The sequence below is a fragment of the Triplophysa rosa genome, linkage group LG21, assembly GCF_024868665.1.
Source record: "Triplophysa rosa linkage group LG21, Trosa_1v2, whole genome shotgun sequence".
NCBI lineage: Eukaryota > Metazoa > Chordata > Actinopteri > Cypriniformes > Nemacheilidae > Triplophysa > Triplophysa rosa.
Window position 1 is genome coordinate 4,778,135 of NC_079910.1, and position 23,932 is coordinate 4,802,066.

At 37.8% G+C, this 23,932-nt stretch overlaps 1 long non-coding RNA gene and 1 other non-coding gene across 2 annotated transcripts; one reads left to right on the forward strand and one right to left on the reverse strand.

Annotated features, from left to right (window-relative positions):
• Positions 1–1,037: 1,037 nt before the first annotated feature.
• On the reverse strand, positions 1,038–3,470 carry LOC130545476 (uncharacterized). The gene is made up of 3 exons (XR_008961653.1): positions 3,363–3,470; positions 2,966–3,062; positions 1,038–1,877 (listed from the first exon to the last, which is right to left on the reverse strand). It is a non-coding gene; the product is annotated as an uncharacterized LOC130545476 (long non-coding RNA).
• Positions 3,471–22,266: 18,796 nt separating this feature from the next.
• Positions 22,267–22,339, forward strand: trnaa-agc (transfer RNA alanine (anticodon AGC)). The gene has a single exon. It is a non-coding gene; the product is annotated as a tRNA-Ala (tRNA).
• Positions 22,340–23,932: the final 1,593 nt, after the last annotated feature.

The window sequence follows — 23,932 nt, forward strand, 5'->3', positions numbered from 1 at the left end:
TTCTCAAAATATCTTCTTTGTGTTCCACAGAATAAAGGGTCGTATACAGGTTTTGAACCACATGAGGGTGAATAAATGTTATATGAATTTATATATTTGGGCAAACGACCAACAGAAATGGTTTGGTCTAGAAAACTTTTTGAAAAATGTTTAATTGCTCTTAGCTGACTCTAACATCATAGAAATTACATACTTTATCTTGCAAAAGACAGTGTTTACCTTCTTTCAAAGCACATTACACGTTATTTATTTCGTTTCACCCTCAAAAAAAGGGAAATCACAGTAAATGATGCAGAACAGGGCACGTGTGCGCATTAGCACGTGTCTGATGCGTTCAAGACACACTGCCGTTTCTGCTGTTGATCTAAGCAATGGTGTGAAGAGCAGACTCATTACTCAAGGCCAGAAGACTGGCAGCGACCCACACTCTCATATCTGCTCTTCTTAACACCCAACTGGCGAGCAACGGGCTCTTGTGCTAGTTACATCCTGTTTTTTTAATTCCCTTGTAACCAAGACAATGGCTCATCAAGGCAAGTGCGACTCGCATTGTGCAAATGAATTGGCTTGGATGCAGCTTCCACCTGCTACTCAACGTGTTTGTGATGCTCCGCTATTGTGGACTAAACGGACGACGGACATTCTAATCCGATTCGGTTATAATTGCTTCTCGTCTGAGAATAGCGGTCTTTTAATTCATTATTTTATTTCGCGTCTCAGATAGATAACATACTGACCCAAATTTGAATTATAGTGGCGGGAGGCAGAATGCTTTCTGATCTTACTCTTTGTTTGAGAAGACAATGTTTTTTTTTTCTTAATATTTCGCCCTTAATTGAATAGGGTACTATAGAGGTGACAGCAAATGCAAAATAATCCTATTTTCCGTTATTTTCACCTATTTCTCCAGTTTTCATTTTCTGCAAATAAATGCAAATAGAAACACTTTTTTTTTTTAGACATTTGGTAGAAATATTGTTAGTAGTTCACAGAATAAAACAAAACTGATCGTTTTACCTAAACACATACCTGTAAATAGTAAATTTAAAAAAAAAACATTTTGAAATGGTCTTTTAATTTTTTCCATAAGCCTTGTTTCAATAGGTTTCATAATGCACACACTGCATTCCTTCCCTAAAAGCCACACTCAGATAACCCTGTTACGTCACTAAAAACCACAGACATCTTCGATACATAAAGTCACAGACATCCTCATCCTAGTAACTCAGAATAGTGCTCACGTCCTTCCACACACACATTCAAACATACACACACACACACACACACACAGTCGCATCAGGCTTTCTGGATAGTTCTGCACTCTTTGCTTTGTCAGCTGCACTGCTGCGGCACCCAACAGGCAACGAATCAGAGTTGCCAGAACACAGGAGGAAACAGAAAGGGGTGGAGAGCTATTCAAAGCCTCCGCCCCAGAGAATCAAGAACCAGAGGATGCCAGGAGCTGTGCTAAAATCAGCATGAACCCAGCCGTCATGAAGCCACTGCTCACGGACAGCAGCTGTTCCACCGCACGGAGTACAGTTGCACCGACCACGCAATAAGCCGGCTTATCTGAATCCATAGTTGGGCTTCGTGTAGTCTTGCCGGACTTGCCCTTTCTGATTTCTCCAAATCCTTTAAGACTCAGAGACACTGCATAATCCCAGGTGCTGAGAGAATAATAGACATATTGAGATGACCCTGCGGACCACAGCAGCCCCCTAAATATTCAGAAAGGATTCGACCTGATGCAAGCCCTGCAGTCGCTCCGTTCGGCAATGTCCCTGGAGATCCCCGTACGCTCTGCAATCAAAGTCATCCGTGTGAAATATCAAGGAGGCCGGCGGATACAGTACAGGTGCCAAGAATGTCACATCCTGTGGATGATGATAAAAGAAATTAAAAGAAGTTTTTGTCTTTAAAACCTATTTCCAGAGGGGCTCAGCAAGTCAATATTTTGTATTGTCAGATGTAAAGAGGAGTTTCTTTCTCTGCCCTAAATTCATGCAGGTTAAGCATCACCTTCAGGAACAAAGAATTTAAACTGAGGGCAGTTTGCAAATCAATAGCACTATAACGCAAGTAGTCCAATTGTCACGGTTAGTTTTTTGTCCGTGAACAATTTATTACTGAAATATGCTGATTAACAAAACGCTGTTTTCTGAAAATCACTTCAGGAGAAAGAGTATCATCGATTTTAATTTCCTTGCTTATCAAAAGGCAATACAATTTTGAAATAAATAAATAAACGATAGGAGCTCAATTGGAGAGACCATGTGAAGTGGTGTTACATTTTCTTAAGTTTATAAAACTCTTGTTTATTCAAGAGCCAAAAAGCAAGATTTAATTGGAACGTTGTGATTATGGAAAAGTAAACATAAGACAATGTTCAACAGCTTGTTGGATTCTGTTGTTTCAATTTATGCTAAAGCAATAGTTCACTCTGATCGTTCAACAATCTGATTGATTCTGACATTTAAATGTTTTGGGTGGATACTCACTGGCCCAAATCAACCACACCCATTCCCTTTATGATGTTCTGGTCCAAACATATGGTTTGAATCCCTCCTTCGAGAAGTGTAAAGGATATTTGTGACCCTGCCTGTGAAAACCCAGCTGAAGTAATTTTCTTGTAAAAAGAATTATTCGACATAATGTAAAGAACATTCTGTAAAATTATAACCTTGATATCTAAAAAATTGACCGGGTAAAGGCATGTCAAAGATCGAAATAACAGTCAAATTTAGCCTGGTTTTCACACACTGCGTCACATTTTTCATCTGCTCCGACACAAAAAACGATTTTATAACTGGGCCATTGGACAATATGATGATAACATAATAAAAGTTTACTACTGACAACATAAACACTGCATCTTAACAAGGTTTTAACTTTTTGGCTGTATATTATAGCAACAAGTCACCATACCAAAGCTTAATAATTTCCATGATGATACAACACTCACAACAGCACCACAGATGGACTAACACAAGGGCTGATGTCCAAATGTCCAACAGCGAAATAACACTCCTTCTGCACGTCTTCTGTGAGAGGTCTGGTGTCTGTGGACACAACAACTCCAGACATTAACATTCACGCTTAAAAAAGATAACAAAGATAGTGTAAGTGGTTTAGGACTTTAGGAGGTTTAAAGACGCACAGGCTACTATCTTACTCTTATTTAATTCCTGTTTCCAATGGGGTTACATATACAGTGCCATAGCCAGACAAAAACAAAATCAAGAAGTAGAAGCGAGGAATTTGTGCCAGCAAACACCGTCTCTACAATAAATCTCACTGAGCCTTAAAGTGCCTCTTAGACTATGTCTTCCAGTCCCCTTCCTTTACTCTGCCGAGTTTACCTTAAACTGCACTAAAGGTGAAGCCGCTCTTGAAATTGATGAATTGGCCTCCTATTGTCCTCTCTGATGGCTCACTTCTGTTCAGCCAATTCCTTTGTCCGCGTCTATCAGTTCGTTCCTCGCTCTGTGAATTTGCTTGCGTGCGTGTGTGTATGGAGGGGGTTCCTGTAGCACCACAGGCTCTGTCAGAACACAATTACCTCCCATGAGCCTCTCTGCTCAAGGTGACTGCAGTGCTCAGTGATGTCATCGCTCTTCACGCAGCGTTTGTGTTGGATGCTGATCTGGTACTCAAAAGTAACATCAAGAACTTCGCAGTACAACCTACAGTATTGTGTAACAATTCCTTCATTTTATAGAAAAATTGTTTTCTAACATATGGCTTGGTTTCCAAGTTCAAGAAATTGAAACACTAATTTGTCTCTCTTTGCGTGTTCATTTATCAGCCTTGGAAAAAATTAAGAGACCATTCCAAATTTTAATTTAATCAGCATTTCTAGATGTAATGTGGCCATTCTAGTCCAGTATCTGTTGAACTTTTACAAAATCATACCTCAGGAGTGACAAAGTCTTACAACAGCAATGTGAAAGACTGACAGCATGACAAGACACATGAAAACTGAGATAAAAATCACACTTAATACATAAAAATTATTTCTGAACTTTTCCTAAATACATGTATAAATATTACTGTTGTAATGCTTAATAGTGAATATGAACTTGTTTTCTTTGCTATATTTGAGGTCTCCAAAAATACAGAGCATTTCTGTTAGTTTGACCAGTTTCTCCAGTCTTCATTTTTTGCAAATAAATGCAAATTAAAACAATATTTTTATTTGAAATTTGAGAGAAAATTTGTTTGTATTTCACATAATGAAACAAAATGGATCATTTTACCTAAACACCTATAAATACACTGTAAAAATGCATTTGTTGTTTCAACTTAAAAAATTAAGTTACTAGGCTGCCTTAAAATGTTGCGTTAATTCAACGTAAAAAATATTAGTTATTATATGAATTTGATGCAAATTTGTTATGTTAACTAATATTTTTAAGTTGAATTTACTAAAAAAAATTAGGCAGCCGGGTAATTTCATTTTTTTAAGTTAAAACCTCATTTTTACAGTGTAAATTAGGAGAAATTTTTTTGAAATTGTCTCTTAATTTTTTCCATGGCTGTATTTTGACTTATTTGTTAACTGGTACTGTACGCTTTCAATGAGAACGTTGTCACCACAACTTTAATACATCTGACCACGTTCTGCCGGCCATGGATTCTGTTTGCTCTCCCCCATGAGGTCTAATTTCCAGTTTCTAAGTGTCTTGGATTTATTTCATCCACTTATATTTTCATGACGGCGCAGAAGTTCTCGTGTGTATTGAGAGGGCACAGAAGCATGAACAAGATAGATTTTCTGAGAATAACAACTCACATTTTGGTGTATCTTACGCTATTGGAGGGCTTGAAATATCCCTCCAGGCTTATTAATGAGCAAAACTGCTTATGTCTCCCAGATTCACCAGAAAAACAATGCTAGTCAACAAACACCAGAAGCCATTACATCATTGAAATCCTTCCCACAATGCTCGACTCATAAACGAACTGAAGACTTTGCTTGATGAGCTAAAACATATTGCAACTTAGCATGTTCAACCTGAAAATAGAGCTGTTAACGATAACGATGTAATTATCACATTATTCCTGAGTTTCAATTTGAAAGGTGACAATCGTAGCCAGGGCAAGGTGGCTGTGGGGAGGAGGGTTACATGTAACTTGTTTGTGTTAATGTGTGTGTGTACGTGCTTGAAGAAGCAGGGGATTCTAGCAGTGAGATCTCATTAAAAGCATCTCTCTCTTGGCCGGCAGTGGACGTTGTCAGTTGCTCCGTTCCTCCGCATGCAAATAAGGCTAATTAGTCTGTGAATCTCCAGAGTTTCCCAACGCTTGCGTTTCAAAGGCACATTTTCACTCGCACCATGACAAAAATCTCTCGGGTCTCCGGGGAGACATTATTCATATATTTTAAAAACATTATTCATGTGTTTCAGATCTAACAGCGAGTAATTTGATGAAGTATATTTATCTTTCACATTCTTTTCTTGTCGGCTGTGGGTCTCACAAACATCAGGCATACATCACAGGGGTGGCAATAAATATGTCTAAACAGGGTGAAGTGAGCTGTCAGTCATTTTGATTAATGACCGACATGCTTCTAAATGTGTGTTATCCAAACTGTGTAGTCAGCAGGTCATGCGGCAGCTATCAATGACAGACTACAGCTAACGTGAAATGGAAATATTTCTAGATGCGGGCCTACTGACACATACACTCCTCACAAACTCATATAGGTTTGACGCTACACATCCAGATCAATCTAGATTGGGTGTAACAAATAGGAAGAAAATATTGTAAAGGACTAGTTCAACCAAAAATAAAAACCATGGCATACACAGCTGAACACAAAATATGTTGATCTTTTCTGTATAATATAAGTGGATGGGAATGATGCTGTTGAGGTGCAAACGTGACAAAAGTGACATTAAAGCACTCCAAAAGACTCGTATTGTTCAATTGAAGAAAATATATTGTTGTCTTCTGTTTTCTATTCTTGAATGTATTCTTTAAATTAAATACGATTAAGGTTTAATCCAAGTATAATTAAGTACTGTCTGAGGCCACACCCCTCTCATTTAGCATTAACCAATGAAGCTACAGAGCTCACATAAAAAAATCACAAAGAATCAGTACTCACGTCACACACCAAGGACAGACGTGTTAGGTGCTCATTGTCTGTGACTCACAAAGACGAGTGTCTCTCATTCTCCTGTTGTCTCATTTTGTTGATCTTCCTCTCTATTATTCTCTCATTCATCTCTCTCTTTATATGCAGGGCTGTATTGACACCATCTGTCAGAGCTCCAGACGGTGCCTGGGGGTGATTTCCTCGGACCATGAGCATATCGCTGTGGAGACAGTAACCCCTGACCTAGACACTTACAGCCAAGAGCGAAGGCCCAAACAGGCCCTCTGTCCAATGTAGAAAAATGTAACCTGAGAAAAAAGTTAAAAAGAGTATTTTAAGAAACATGACTTACATAAAAAGATGAAGTGTTTGTTCTTTATGTATTCTTTATTTTATTTATAGTGCTTTATATTCATTCATTCATTTGAATATTATCTTGTTTCGTGCAACTGTTGAAAGGCATCAGGGGAAATCAAAAGAATGTTCTTATCTATGAAGAAATAACCAAAAACCTTCCTCCACTCAAGTTCAAAAGTAGATATTAATAATAATACTCGCAAAGAAAAACTACATTTTGGGAAAATCCACTAATCTTAGTACTGTTCCTGGCACAGCAAACCCACAGCATGTTCATCGTCCAAAAATATGAACTGGTTAAATTGTGAAAAACATGAAGAACTACGTTATGATATAATGTTAGAACTGTTAAAATGGACTAATATCATAACACATCATAGGGGAAAAAAACTATGTCTATGACCCCTTGACACCACAGAAAGCAATTCAATGGATAGTTGACAAATAAATCTGTAAATGTGTCCTATGGTGTGACAGCAAAAACATAGAAAAAATTTCTCTCTTATGCTATTGTATATGTGTATATTCTACAACATTTTGCTATATCACACTATAGTACACCTGTCCAGTTTTTGTTAACTACCCATACATGATGTGCAGTACCCATTAGTGCATCAAATGAAAAGCATCATTAACAGACATGAATCAGTATATGGTCACCAAAGTTTTGTGCTTAAAAATAAGCCTGAACTGAGAGTGTAAGCTTGTGTCAGAGTTTAGGTGCACATAAATCAGAAAGTAAAAAGACGCCTGAGACGGTAACGGGGGAGCTAAACAAACAATAAGGCTGCGATATTTGCCCTTCATCTTTATCAGTGAGGCTGTTTGCCTCTGATCCCATTCGCCATGCTCCTGAACCGAGACGGCAGCTAGAGAGAGAGAGAGAGAGAGAGAGAGAGAGCAGGGAAATCACACCCAAAAGCCCCTATTGAACCATCAAGTAACAGGCTTTGTTGAGACAATGCTAGCCGGGGGCTGGTGGAAAGACGGGTGTATTTCAGGCAGCCAATAAACACTGTCCTCCCATAGGGCATAGAGGAAACAGAGTAAGAGAGGGAAAGACTTTAAAGGTACAGTTCGTCCAAATAATTTAATTCGGTTATCATTTACATCATCCATACTATGAAAGTAGTAGAAGTCTTTGACATCTTTCAGTTTGTTTTTCATGACAGAAATTCATACAGGTTGGAATGACGCGAAGGTGAGTAAACAATGACAAAATGTACATTTTTAGGTAAACTAATCCTTGAACATAAACATATGAACGGATGCACAAACGCAGCACATGCCCCCTCTGATCCACACAGTGGGCTCAGGAAGCCATTCTCTCTAAAGCCCGCATCTCTTGCAATGCTGGATTAGTCCGATTAACAGAGATTAAGAGGCTGCCTGTCAAATTCAATACTTTCTTTTAAAGGTTTAATTCTTGGGATGGGGGCGGGGATGTACGAGTTTAAATGGATCGTCAGATGTCGTCGATTAAGCTCATTAGCCCTTTAAAGGAGCTGCCTGACACTTGCACCCATCACTGTAATCGGACCCTTTGAAAATGAGAATCAGTTAAGACCATCATTTCTCATCCTTGTCTGCGTGGCGTACAAAGGGTGTTGAACTTTTATCACAGACTAGGCCATAGAACACAAAACCAGATGTGTTTAACAAGGCAGAGGGATTTAAACAGATACGTGGTTATCTGAAGACGGAATGATAAGCACAGGGAAGATTCTGTGTGGCCCCAACATGTATTTGAACACGCCCCTTTTGGCATGAAACTAAACAAACGCAGTGAAAATTAGCGCTTGTGACTGACCTTATTTCATATGCATTTGTAGGAGTTTCCTCTTCAGACGCAAACTTTATGGGAGGAGAGTATTTAAATGAATCACACAACAAGATTTACTAAGGTTTGCGCTCGTCATTGTACTGGTATTTGCAGCTTTATTTAACACCCAAAAATAGCATGTATTAAACCCTGCGCTATTGCGCTGCTTTTGGTAGACTGTGTTGGTCATTATGGGAATGAGATATTGCGCGTTGTTAGTAAATCTACAGTACCACAGAAATTCGGCACTTTTTTAAAAATCGTGCTGTTTTGCCCTGTACATCTGGCCCTTCATGTATGAATATTGTTAATAATGTAAATAGTAAATAAAAAAAGCTTGCAGATGAGGCAATCTCAGAATGCACTGTGACAAGCTAAGTGAAAAGTATAGATGGGGGTTGTAAATACATTTCATTCAAAGCCAACGATAAAAAAAGATATATAATTCAAAATTGTTAAAAGCTACTAAAAAAGCTTTCGGATAAGGCAAATACAAAATGCATTATTAAAATACATCTAAGATGTATTAGGCACCCTCGTATTCAAAACTTTCTGCAACCTCCATTTGCATGGAAAACAGCTCTGAGTCTTTTCTTTTATGTCTGACGAGGTTTGAGAACATATGGCAAGTCATCCGAGTCCATTCCTTCATCAGGTCAGGGAACTGGGATGGCTATGGCAGGATCTTGATTTTGTATTCAGTGACACATTTTTTGTTGATTTTGATGTTTATTTTGAACCAGTGTGCTGATGGACGATCTAACCACAACCCATTATAATATTTCTAGCAGAGCAAGTCAGGTTTGGTTTTTTTATTTGTTGGTATTTGATATAAAACATGATGCCACGTATCTGAACAAGATGTTCATGACCTCTGGTATAAAAGTAGGTTCACAACAATAAAGATCTGGGACATATTTAACTGTGGACATGGGGCACTTTTGTAACCCTGTGTGTACCAAACCTATCTTGTGTTATTGCGGCCAAAAGAACTCAAGATTAATATGGTGGAGTTTCTTTTTGCATGAGAGCAGAAGATTTGTTTCTTGAACAGTGTCCCAAACAACTTGTGGTGATGGAGGAGCAGTTTTCTTTTATTATTATTAAATGCTTTCTGACCCCAAAATTCAACTGATTAGTGCAATTTTCCATCTGTGGTCTTTGAAGAGTCTTTGGCCACTCAAATTCTTCTCATCGCTGTGCATTGAGACAATATAAACATTGTCCATTAAAACTTCTTGATCATTGCCCTGATGTTGGAAATTTTTAACTATTTCCTTAAAGCCATTTTGTATTTTGTGTAGCTCAACAGAACCATATTGCACATCAGAACTATATTCTTTGGTTTTATCAATTGTGATAAATGATTAAGGGGGTTTGGGCTTTGTGTTACTAATATTACTTCTCCTGTGCAACAAGAAGTCATGACTACACAACATCGTGTTTCTAGTCACCTTGGTGTGCTAAGAAAATGTAAATATCAATGGGAATATAATTGGGCGATATTTTACTCATAAGAATTTCTAAGGGTGCCAATAATTGTGCCCAGGGTGTTTTCAAAATGTTATATTCCCCCCACTTCAAATTGTTTTAATTTAATGAAATGTTGGAACATTGTAGCTTTTTTGATAAATAAAAGATCAAAAGGAGAAACAATGCACAATTATTTTTAAAGCCTTCTTTGCTCATATTTTCCAAAGGTGCCAATATTAGTGGAGGGCACTGTATATAATTTAATATATATAATAATATTACTTTTTATTAATATTTTACTGTATATTAATTGAATTCAAGGAAATTTAAAGTTGTTATTGGTTCTTTGCGAATGTCTATCGGAAGTTAAGTTTGGGCCACATAACGTTTGTTTATGTTGTTGCCGCTGAAACTGTCTACAGTATATGCATGTGTAATAAACATATTCCTTGATATACATTACACTTACAGTTCCTTGCAGGTGAATAAATCTTGTAAAAACTTTTACATACAGCTGAAGTTGAACTGTCATGGGGACAGAAAGACAGACAAATAGACAGAAAGAGAGAGAGAGAGAGAGAGAGAGAGAGAGCTATGTAGATCAAAGTGACCTTGTATTAGTCATTTGATGAGATAAATCTTTGAAATCGGAAGGTCATTGGTCTTTTCAGACCAGCAAACGTGAGGAAGAAATACCTTTGATGAAGTTTGATTGTCCCTTTGAACCCTTTGAAAGCAGGAGAAAGTCCAATTTTTTAAAACATATTTTTGGGTTTAATCTCTCTTTCAGCGCACTGCCTTTGGTTCCTGGTGGGGTTGGATGGAGTATAAATGTTAGCTCTGTGGGTGTGCGATCTCTACTCTTCCTGTCCTTTGATGCATGCCACCCTCGATCTGTATGTCACAATGAGAGAAAATGACAGAGAGGTCAGCACGCAAGATAGAACACAACTGTTCCTTTAAAACAAATCGTTTAACGTTCTAATTAATAATCAGAGGATCATTTTTCAGTTTCCTCACACAAAGCAAGTGCTTAAGTGTAAACAGCTTAGCTTTGAAGAGACAGACAGATTCTGTGAGACTGAACAGAATGAACAGGATGTTGATCAGACGGCGGGAGAAAGAAAGACTGTTTCCCACACACACGGCAGCCATGAGCAGTGTTGGGTGTAACTATATACTAAGTAATTAGTTACTGTAATGTAATTACTTTTCCCTTGAAAAGTAAAGTAAGGGATTACTCTTATTTTTCTGTAATTTAATTACAGTTACTTTTGATGTAATTAAACTAAATACTTTGTGTATTATATGTGTGTGTAATAATGGAATTGACATCAAAATTCAAAGTCTAACTTTAAAATCTGTTCTTTAATGTATAATTCTCACATTTGTAATACCTTGGTCAGTTAATAATACTACTTTATGTAGTTTTATATTATTTATTTGAAAGAATTAAAAGAGCCCTTCCGTGCCTATCCTTGAATCACTTAACTAATCAAGGTTGATAGGATATAGAAAGTAATTAGTAATAAGTAACTAAATACCTTTTGGAGAGAGTAATTTGTACAGTAATCTAATTACACTATTGAATATGTAATTAGTAACTAGTAATTAATTACTTTTTCAGAGTAACTTACCCAACACTGGCCATGAGATAACCAAAGGACTTTCTGATTTTAGTTATTCTTTATATTTATGCACAGTGCTTGTAATACTGGGGAAAACATTCAAATGTTATCTTTATAAAATATTATTTATTATCCATGCATGACGACGTCCTTTAACTTTTTTTTGTAAATGTAACATGCTGGCATTTATTCATTGCTTTATTTTAAGAGAAATACCAAGGCTCAAAAACATAATCATAATTTACAAACCCATTCGATTTTGTGACATTTAAAGGCATACAACGCATGTGCTTTTCCATGAACATGTGAACATTTAAAAAATGAGTATACTTTAAATTTCCAACTATGTACAGTGAAAACCGCTAAAGCAAGAACACCAATCAAACTAGTTTAACTGCACACAAGCCTCAGTAATTGTTCAGAGTTCTCTGGAGGTGGAGAATGAGCTATAGATCAGAATGTATTGAGCTTTCGATGTCAACGGGAATCAATCTGAACACAAAGGCCTTCTGGATTCCTAGCTCTTTGCGAAAATAAGTTTCTTTCAGCAATGTAAAGTCTTTGCTTAGTAGACTTACATTAGAAACTATCAATTACTCTTACCTTTTCAATCTTTTCACATAATTTTGCTCTCATAACAACATTCACACTATTTGAACCGACCTACACAAATACATTTTTCAACGGCTTACAGATTCCTGAGACATGCGCCACCACAAAATAACCTAAATCTAATACAGATACTGTAAATATCTATTAATCAGTACTATATATTAATCTATAAAAACACTACATTTGTATTAGGAACATTTTACAGGTACTTACATCTGATTTATTTCAAAGTAGAATTGTTGCCGTTATAGAAACTAAGGCAAGGTATTTTCCTCATTCAAATGTGCTACAAAACTTTCCACCTCTATGTCACTTTCCCCTTTTATTTTGCCGTCTTCTGCACCTCTGAGCTCATGTCTTGTCCTACGGGGGTCCCACAGGCTGTCCTTCACACCTGGCCCTCCGCAGCAGCTTTCAGCCCACTCACGGCTCACCGATCTGTACTAGCACACTTGTTCTGTGACCGTGCACATCAGCAGGCACCCTAGACTACATCTCTAAAACTCAGACAGGTGTGAGGACTCTGACAGCCAAAGGGGCCAATGAGACCACCCGGACCATCGCTGCATCCCAGTTCAAACTATGCAAGACAACAATTTATGCATCCTAAATAATCAGGTATGGCACAGGTGTCTGTCATAACAAATGTATGACCTTATAACTGCTTATAAATAACAAATTAATGACTAGATGCTATCAGTTACATGCAAAACAGTATGCAATAAAGGGGTGCAGTGTTACTCCTCGCCAATAAACAAAACATATAACAAACAACAATAAAGTGTTCGCCAATGCCAAGTACATCATTTGTGTATATACGTATATGACTTGATGCCAAGTACATTAATTTGAGATGCAGTAAATAAAATACATTCCAGTACTCGCTAGAACCAAAACAAAGATATGTTTGAAAAACACCCTGAATAACCTCATAATACTAAAAAGGGATGAAGGAACTCATTCTTTGACAGGGGATCAAATGGACATTTTTTATTCTGTCTGTTTGTATTCGCCTCCCTCTCTGGCCCCCTCCACAGCCCTTTATTTTTATCTCCGCAGATGCGCTCGCGGCAATGTGACTTTGTCTTATTTCACGTCCAAAGATCGCCATTGCAACACTATCGCCGCCAGCTAAATAGTCCAAAGTGATCCAAACAAAAGATGAAATGTACAGAGCGAAAACAACCCTTTGAAGCACGCTACTCATTCATGAGCCGCGGTGGCACTACAGACCAAAGCCCGTCCGTGGAGCGGGACCTGACTGTGCAATGAATTATGGGGTTAAAACCTCATCATCCTCAAGGTTGCCGACGAGAGCTTCTCGGAGGCCTGAACTGGGTCCCTTACAATCCCCGGAGGAGGCTGATGCGAACGTATGACCAAATTCCAGAGCAGCACCCACATTTCCATGCAGGTCCATTAATGAGTCCACCACGGGCAGCCCCGCAGGCTCTTGGCACTGCTGTGCTGGCTTTATTGACTGTTCTGACATGCGGAGGTCTCAGGGGACGTGCTGGGGAGAGCGGTGAGTCACACGGCTGCAGGGCCATTGTGACAGGCCTGACAGACACATACTCTCTCCACGAAGAGAGAGAAACCGTGCGTTCGGTCCAGGAGATTGGCCCGGGGTTGCATTCGGCCAACGCGTCTGTGTAAATCTATGCAATATGTCTCGGGGAGTCTGGCCGCACGGCGCTGGAAGCGAATTTACGGTAAATGCAATTTATTGCATTAAGAATTTATACGCTCCTGTCGCACCTTGCAGCCCGTGGGCAGCTAATTGCTAACTTCCTAGGAATAAAAAGTCATTAAATGTTGTGGTCCGAAGCATGTGCCCCGCCATGTGAGGTCGAGTCCTTTACCTCTCCACAAAATAAAGCAGTTTTAGAACATCCAAGGTGAAAAACAGTTTATTTTAGTACACTTTCATAATTTATAATAATAATCATAATAATAAAACTTGAAGTGCTCTTTTGTCACATGTCAATATTGTTCTTAATATACCAAAAATATAGTTGGTGTCTCAAAATAGCACACTTAAAAGTTTAGCATAAGTACTAAAAACGAATTATTGTATATTAAATACTAAATTGATGCATGGAAATAGAGAACCGTAAGTACATTTTAGTTTATTATAGTGCACTTTTTTCAGATTACAAGATTACAATGCAATGCTAACCCTGTCTCATAAAAGTAAAGTGCTTAATTTCTGTGCCATATGTGTCATACAGGAATTACAAAAATGCGGATTGATAATGTCAGACAAAATTAAAAGTTGTTACAGTTTAACATGAACATATTAACATGGCATAATGAAAGATTACTTAGACAAACAGTTTTTTCCTTCAAAAGGTATCAAAACCAGGAACATGTTTTAAGATGTTTCTGTCATCATTGACTCACCCTCGTGTTGTTCCAAATCTGCATAAATTTGAAAGATATTTGAAAGAATGCTTGTAAGCAAACAGTTCTTGGCCACCATTTACTACCATAGTAGGAAAAAGTATGATGGTTGTCAAAAGTGCCCCAGAACTGTTTGCTTTCCTACATTCTTCAAAATATCTTCTTTTGTGTTCATCAGAACAAAGAAACTTATAAAGAGATTTTTTTCTACTATGGTAGTCAATGGTGGCCAAGAACTGTTTGGTTACAAGCATTCTTCCAACTATCTTTCTCTGTGCTCATCAGAAAAAAGACATTTATACAGATTTGGAACAACTCGAGGGTGAGTAAACGAAGACAGAATTTTTATTTTTTGGGGTGAACTGTTCCTTTAATGCTGATTTTAAAGTCCTTATGTCACATCGTCTTCTCTTAAATTAATACTACCTCACGAACACATAAGCAACACCTTAATGCATTCAGCTGATCAGCCCAATGAGTTTGGTACAGAAGTCTGCCTACGGGTTTCCCTGGGGCCGCCGACAGTCGACTTCATTTAGCCTGTACCGTTTCCCACACTGAGAGAAATACACAGTCTATGGCCTATTGAAGCGGAATGGAACCACACACAAAAAAAAAACACCTTCAGGAGGCTGATTTACCTGGGGTCGTTTCCACGGCAACACACCCCAGGGAGGTCTCGGAGACAAGCGCGAGGATACCCGAATCCCTCCCCCCTCTATTTTATTCAAAGAAAAGATGGAATTTCATGCAATATAAAATAAGAGATAGTGTTTTTCGAGCATGCAGAGAGAAGCAGTGGCTTGTTTCCCAGGCTGCACATCTTCTAACCTTTCAACAAAGATAGTTCATTTCCTTCACTTTTCTTCACTCCACCTTCTTTCTTCATCCGCACAGAAGTGCCCGGTAAAGGTGTAGCAGAAGTCTAGAGAGAGAAAAAACGTAATTGCTGTCACACACTGGCGAGATGTGTTATCAAATCAAATCCCTTTATTGTCACTCAACCATATACACAAGTGCAACAGTAGGTGAAAAACTTTGGTGCAGTTCCGACCAACATGGCAGTATGACAGATATGTAGATACAGTCTTACACATGTACAACAACCTCGAAGACTGCCGTTTAAAACGGTAAACACTGGATGAGTTCAACTTGTGTCTCGTTTTGTTTTGGCTCTTCCTGCTGAGCTTCATCTTAATGAGAGCACGTCTTTGAAGTCCTTATTAAAACTGCATTAATATTTAGTCAGTGACTCTTCAAATTGACACTTGTGAAAGACCAGAAGCACTTGGTATGTCTAAAAGCAGAAGTTGCTTTCATACAGTAATTTAGGAGACGTTTCAGATGTTTCACTTGAGCATGAACAATCTCAGATGATCCTCTTAAGATTCCTTTACAGTAACAGTACAGAGCTACACAATTCATATAGAGAGCAGAGCCCACATGAGACATGTTTGCGTTTGATGTCTGAGCACAGTTTGAGACATTAATCTCTCATGAAACACGTTAATTACGGTTCATATGTAAATGGAAAATATGAGATCTGCTCTATAACCATCTGCTTTCCATCTTATCAGAGCTTCATATCTGCTGTCTAGGAGATACTAAAGAGACATTTTATCTTACGAGAAGGTGCTTTGAACTTCTTTGAGCTTAGAAAGAGCAATGTATTGTGCATGTGGAAGAATGCGGGTGAATAATAGCCCAATGACAAGGCAGGCTGTGGGTATGTATGTGTGTCCCATCTGTATGTCTAGCGCCCCACCTGCCCTGTCCATCTGTCCATCTGTGCAAATGCTAGCACACAATCCCACGCTGCCAGAAACAACATACAATCATTAATAAACACAAACACATACCATCCACACCGTTTGGACAATGGAAAGCGGACAATAAAAAACGCGGACCTCTAAAATTGTGAAGATCAAATATCAGCGTAAATGTAGCCAAACACAGTCTAAGAAAAGTGTGTAATATTGATCACATTATGAAATCTCTGCTTATAAACTGATGTTTGATGTGATATGCATAATGGTGTCTAAAAAAAGTCCCAGAAAAAATAAGACTCCGTTTTTTTTTTTCAGTTTACTATTTATAGGTATGCGTTTAGGTAAAATAATCATATTTGTTTCACTCTGTGAACAACTAGCCATATTTATCCCGAATTTCAAATAAAACTGCATTTATTTGCAGAAAATGAAAACTGGAAAAAAACTGGAAACAAAAAACCAAAGATGCTCTGAATTTTGTCAGACCTCAAATACTGCAAAGAAAACAAGTTTATATTCACTTTTAAGCATTACAAATTTTGTACATGTATTTAGGAAAAGTGAAAAAGGTTTTTTTTAACCTCAATTTTTATGTCTTTCACATTGCTGTTGGATGACTTTGTCACTCCTGAGGTTTGATTGGAATGGCCAAAATACTAGAAATGCTGATTACATGAAAATTTGGAGTGATCTCTTTTTTCCCGCATCTGTATAGTATCAGCATAAATTCTGAAATCTTGCAAATTTATAATATTTGGTACAGTAGTCCTTTCGTTGTGCTGACAGCATGCACACTAGCTGGCATAGACTCCACAAAACCTGATGATCCATGTTGTCTCAACATGATCTGAGAATGTGCCAAAGAGCATCTCGTGTGCTTAAACGGAAGCAAGAATATCTGACCTTTTACAAAAATGAGTTAACACTGTGAATGTCACAAATTTGATAATTAAAATAAAGACCTAAATAACACAAAACATTTCTTTGCATTACATTTTTAACATCATAAAACCGTTTATTTTAAATTATCTCAGACGTTGAAACCCCATTTACAGTACATATAAACATAGAAAAACAGCAGATTGTGGCCTTCCTGTCACCATGACTGTTTTCTACATTTTTCTACCTCTATGTGAAGTGTGTAATTCAAAGCCAAAGCTGTTCAAAAGACTCATATTTAATAATCAATTCTGATCTTTAATCCATCTGAAAATGGCAATTTTACACTTTTCCAGAAAGACGGAGGTCACAGTATAACTCTAGACTCTGAATTTAATGGCTTCTTCCTTTTAAATGCTTATTTTGTGATTTAACAGTGAATGTAAAATTTGGTAATTGCACGGTTTCATTTCGGCAGTCACAGGTGAGAATAAATGAGGATAAAGAGATGCAGTTGAAAAAAGGAAAACACGTTCTTTTAAGTACCCGTTTATAAAAACTGGTAAATGGGAGCTCTGACAAATTTGGAAACAGATTAGAGGAAGTACACACTGGAAAAAGTTTGTGTTAACGCCCTTAAAATTGCCTCGGCTCAAAAGCCAAAATCCAAACCGAATGAGTGTCTGTCATCATAGCTCCAGAGAGTCCGGACTGCAGGTTCAATGCATTCTCGCTTAAAAGTTCTTAACAAGGTTGCGACTGTCACTTTCTCTGGTTATGATCGCTAGCGTGAGAAAATTATGACACCAATAGGAAGGGTTGTTTTAAAACAATACACAATAATGATGTCATCTGGACAACATCCAGGAGCAACAAATACAGCCTTTCCAACTTCCAGCACAAAAATTCTAGTGTTTGTTTTATACTCACTTTTGCCAACAATCTGCTCCAAGTGAGACATTCAATAAAGAACATGCAGTTTTTATTATAAATAAATGTCTTTTCATGGCAAATTCTCTCCCTTTAGCGGAGTTATTTCTAACCTCAACAAGTTCTCATTGTTCACAGACAGGGCCGAGGTAAAATACCCGCTCTCTTTAGGGTGGCAAAGGTACATACATTTATCATGAACGCTGTGTATCTATCTGTGCAGTACTCTCACAATGCAACGCCGCAACAAGGTCTCTGCAGATTCATAAGCGTGAAAAATGGATGAATATATGCATGAATAAACAGTATGGAGAGGAAACATATTCATGAGATAAAACATTTATATTTGCATTCACAACAAAGTGGGTATTGCAGCTTTCCTTCCTGTAAATATTAAATAAAGGACATACTGATAGAGATGAATTAAATAAATTTCCACAGGCGTTCAGCCTCGGGTTCAAATCACACACTGTAAATTGTTATTGCCACATTTGACCTTGCTTGAGTCCAATCTGAATCAATATCCTCTCTCTGCAAATCTGTCTGTTTGTCCACCATACTGAGACACACGCACAGACACACATAGACAAACCTAACATTTAAATAATGAAAAAATAATGGTTTAATACTTCATTTCATATCTGTAAACTACATTTTAATGAAGAGTTTTATAACTCTGCAGGAGATTCATTCATAATAAATAAACATACTTCGATTTAAGCAATTACATAATTAAGTCAAAATTCTTTTTTTTCTAAAAGCTTTTTAAATTGAATTATTTAGTGGTCATTGCTAGTCAAGCAGTTTATGACTCTAACGCTCTGGGAACTCATACCAGCTAATGGATAAACATCAAACCAGCATTTTAGGAGGTACCTGAGTCATACTTAAGAGACCAGAGCATCACTAAGACTTAAGGCTGGGGTCTTTTAAATTGGGCCTATACGGTCAACAACATAAACAAACGTTATGTGGCCCAAACATAACTTCCAGTACACCCTCGCAAAGAATCAATAACTGTTGAGTAGTTTTAATGTAATTTAATTTAATTGATATACTATATAATATTAATATAAATGTAATTTATATTATAACCAACACAGACTGGAAGTTAACTTCGGGCCAGACGCGTGCGTCCGATCGATGAAACGTCTAGAAGTACAGTAACCACCTAGTGACCAACACTTAAGTATACGCTCTACCTGATTTTGCCAAGTGGCAACATATTTTGGTGACCTAAGGACAACATTTTTATAAATAAAACCTAAACCCACACCAAACCCCAACCCTAACCATAACTTACCCCTAAAATCAGAGGGAAATGATAAGTGAAAAACAATGGTCTAGAAGCACCTAATCCTGGTTGGAAGATTAAACTTAAAATAAACTGTAAACTTATTTCTGAAATCTGATTGGTTGATTTAAATGTTGTCCCAGGGTCAACATGATGTTGCCCTAAGGACATCAACCACTTGGCAAAAACAGGAGAGCCTAAGTGGTAAATTGAGCTTTCCAATGTAAGCATACATCACATTTCCCTTATAAAATGTAAAATCTAGTTCATTGAACCGACAGCAAAAAGAAAACATAATATGAATAGGAACTGAGAATCAGGTCAGACACGAGTCAAGATTCAAACTTGCATCTTGTACTGTATGTGAGCAGCAAGATGCCAGAGCCATTGAGAGAGAGAGTTGCGTCAACTCCGTTAGCTCCAATGGAACTGTTTTTTCACAGCAATGGCGGTTCATGGAGCCTCTCGATAAGTTACAAGTACTTATGGAGCTGCAGCAAAACAGACCGATTGTGACAGACTTTTAACCCATTAAAAGACGCAAGTCATTTAATAAATAAAAAAATGAAAGAAATAAAGCATTTAAAGAGAAAACAACTTCCTGGAACTATCTGAACGCTCCATGAATGGAGCACTTCTGTTGTTGCGACTCTCTCTCTCAATGGCTCTGCAAGATGCTAACTGCTAGGCCACGCTCCCACTTACATTTTTTAACGTTAAACTCTCCTTAATAAAATGATGTGGTGAAACGCTTCCTCAAGTCCAACTGATACTCAGAGGTCACGCGTATCAGTCACCGTGACGGTTTAATTAACATCTTGTCCTCTGAAGACACACGTCTGTCAGCCAACAATCCCTAAATACCACCTGTGTTGTCAGACAGCTCTGGGAAAACCATACCGGAGCCCCTCAATCATGTTTACTTGGAGCGCTAGTCACTGTTCTCAAAGCCCCACGCAAGCAGATGCTCGTACCAGCTCCTGGCACCCTGAGCAGTGTGGAAAAAGTCACTTTCTTCCTCTCGCTTTGATCTGCGCATACAACAGCCTGAAAAAAACAACCCCTCAAGTTCATCACGCTGCAAATAATTACCAGAGAAAGGTGGATCGCTCGGAGGAGCTCGGAGTAAACGGAAATTTTAACGGCTGATTTTCACAGCTCCCAGCTGCTTTGAAGTTGCTTAGCTACAACAAAAGGCTGAAGAAGTTAAGAGAGCTCTTATTTTAACTTTTTGCACCATTCGATAAGCTTTCGCTACATATCTGTCACAGCTTCTTTTGTCATGTTTTAAATATTAGAACTTTCTTACTGGCGAATCCAGGCCTTCCTTACACCGGTGTAGTCAGCACCTTGTAAGAAATATGTATAACATCCTACGTATGACAGCCTGGATCATTTTCTGACTCTAAAAATGCCAATGCAGAGCTTCGCGCCGCGGTCCCTTATGATCCTGCCTGACCGGATTCATTAATGCAGAAGGAAGTCTCTCTTTGACATTTCTCCCTGTGCACAATGCTCTACAGGCCAGCTGATAAGTCCTTCTCATCTCCAGAGCTCTACAGGGAGCTAAAGATCCTTGAGTGGCCTGTGACTTCTATTCCTCAAGGGGTAATACTGAAACTTTATGCAGCGGCGTGCATGTACTCATAAGCAAAACTGCTGGAGATCGTGAATCTTGAATCTTTAATGATATGCAGGTCAAAAGTAAGCTTCAGTGTTAAACCTGTTCTTAGAGGAAAGCAAACAGCACATCAAATGTCAAGAGGGCCAAATTTGTGAACAAACATAATAAAACAATTGCTCTAACTTTCATATCTTGGCATACAGAGCACAGTTTGAGGCTACATATAGGCCCAAAGTTAACTTCCGGTCTGTGTTTGGTTATAATATCATTTATTTAATATTTCACTTATATTAAAATTAATTTATATTAATAGTTTATTGCATATGAATTGTATTTCCTGCGGCTCAGTGGTTAGAGCATGACACTACCAATGCCAAGGTCATGGGTTTGATCCCAGGGGATTGCATATAGTCAGAAACAAAAATGTATAATACAATGCAATGTAAGTCGCTTTGGATAAAAGCCAAATGCGTAAGTGTATTACATTACATTAAAACTGCTCAACAGTTAATGATTCTTTGCGGAGGTCTATCAAAAGTTAAGTTTGGGCCACACAATGTTTGTTGTTGCCGCTGAAACCTGTCTATACACTAATCTGGATACATTGAAAACATTGTTTTGGTTTAAAAACGACTTTCGTCCACATCAGTGTTTTGCAGAAGTTACTCATTTACACTCAAATGTCTGAAAAAAACGTCATTTCTATAAGGCATTTATTTACTTTCCCTGTCTTTAGCAATGTAGATGAGTTTTTTAATGGACAGACAATGAGGTGGAGTTGTTGCTGCAGGTATCACAAGAATATAAAATTGAAAAGCAAGTGAAAATGTAGCCACAGACTCATGCCTTATATGGCGAAATCGCGCGAAATGTGGTGAAATATTGGACCACTTCAAAGTAATAAATAAAAGAAGAAAGTATCACATAAATAAATATAAGTTACAGTATGAATTAAAAGAGAAATATTAAATAAATAAATATGAATTATAAAATAAATAAATAAATAAATATGAATTATAAAATAAATAAATACAAAATTAAAAAAGCAATAAATATAAAAAGTAATGTTTGGACTGCTTCTCACATTGGGCGGAATGGGTCACATGACTCCATCAAATGACAAAAAAATGTGTCATTATTTTCTAAATGTTCACACTCGCACTCCACACGGCAATGCAAAAACAGCATTTTCAAAAAGCTTTGTCTTTAACAAAAACACAATCACAGCATAGACGTACGGCCAAAACAAAGAGGAAAAATACATGTTTTTAAAACAAAAGCTATTATTATGGACATGGCCTGAGACATTCAGCGCGTAAACATGCAATGGTCTGATTTGATGGACTTAAAACAAAAATCAATCCATCTAGCTTTGCTAGCTCAGTGGTTAGAGCATGGCACTAGCAATGCCAAAGTCATGGGTTCGATTCCCAGGGATTGCATGTCCTCAGAAACAAATGTATAGTATCATGTAATGTAAGTAGCTTTGGATAAAAGCGTCTCATAAATGTAAATTTAATAATTCATTGAATGTAAATAAAAAGTCTAACTGATTTTGCAGTCGATCTAACAGACACACATAATGTGATTGTTGCTTCGATTTGTCCGGCATGTATACACTTTAATCGGCCTCACCATTACATACATGCTCCAAAAATCACAGGTGACGAGTGACATGTATCAAAGCCGGAACATCATTCCTTCAAAGAATCGGTTACACATTGTGTCATGTTAACTTGGATAGAAAGATGAAGACTTTACCTCCACTATGCAAAAACCTGCTTTAGTTTGATCATAAATGTACAAGTAAACAACTTGACCATTGATCCTTTTGAATGTTGACACTCTACACGATTTGTGAAATTACATTGTGAAATCTAAGAAACAAGACTTCAGAAAACAGGTGACTCCATTTGATCTCCATTTAATCTCACTGACATTGCTTTATTTTTAAGCTGTTTATTATCCTCTTATAAACATTTATAGCACTTTCTCTCCTGCCTTCGAGGAGAACATGTTTGTGCTCAAGAAGAAGACTCTCCACAGTGCTCTCTTATATCTGTACTTATTGTCTCTGCTAGGATTTGTCTCTGAATTTTCTCGACAAAAACAGGATATTCTCGTTGAATCTCTGAAGGCACTGTCAAACCAAATTGCACACAACTTTAAGGGTTCCACCACCACACCAGATGTAGCACCTTACTCTGATCTCCTATTTGGCTGTCAGCAGACAGCGCAGCCGACAGACCAAACGCAGATCGTGGGACAGCTGTGGCGGCAGCCTAGCCGTTTAACACCTAGCTCCAGCGCCACAGAGCCCGCTTCTCGCTCTACGCAGCCAAGAGCCACACGAGCCGGGGTGGGGGGGTTTACCCACAGGACTCGAGTCTCGAAACCTGTCGGGAATAGTTAAACACGACATTCCACACAAATAATAAGCACTTTTTGTATTTCTCTAAATATTTTTCTTTCCTTCCCTGGCTCTTGGGAGGAGAGAGCTGCAGGGAAGTTTTTTCCTGCTAAAGATGTTGACCTTTACAAATGGAGTTGTGTCTCAGCTAGACTGCCCCCCCATGCTGTAATTTCTGCTTTTACACCTATTTATGTTCTGTATGTTTGCCCAGAGGACATCTTTGTGCTTTTATGTGAATTAGCTTTCTGTTGACTGTAGCCACGTGTTGAGTTGAGAAAGGGACATTCTGCATGTGTTCAGTCTTGAAAATACATACACACATAAGAAACATGTAATCATACCAAAGAATAGGAAAGAAAAGAAGAGTTGTAAATAAAAACGGGAAATTTCATGGTTTAGATGCTGCTTATACGGCTCAAGAGACTTAATGGAGTTTCATTTATTATCATTTTATCTCAGATGTGTCTCTTTAAATTTCTAATTAGAAATAAAAAGGAAAACTCTAAAAGTTAAAAAACATTGTGAATAGAATAGTATAGTGAAATTGGTATTGGAATAATATTAAAATATGACATTTGTTTGAAAAACGTGTGGGACTAAGGTTTTTTCTTAGAAGAAACAT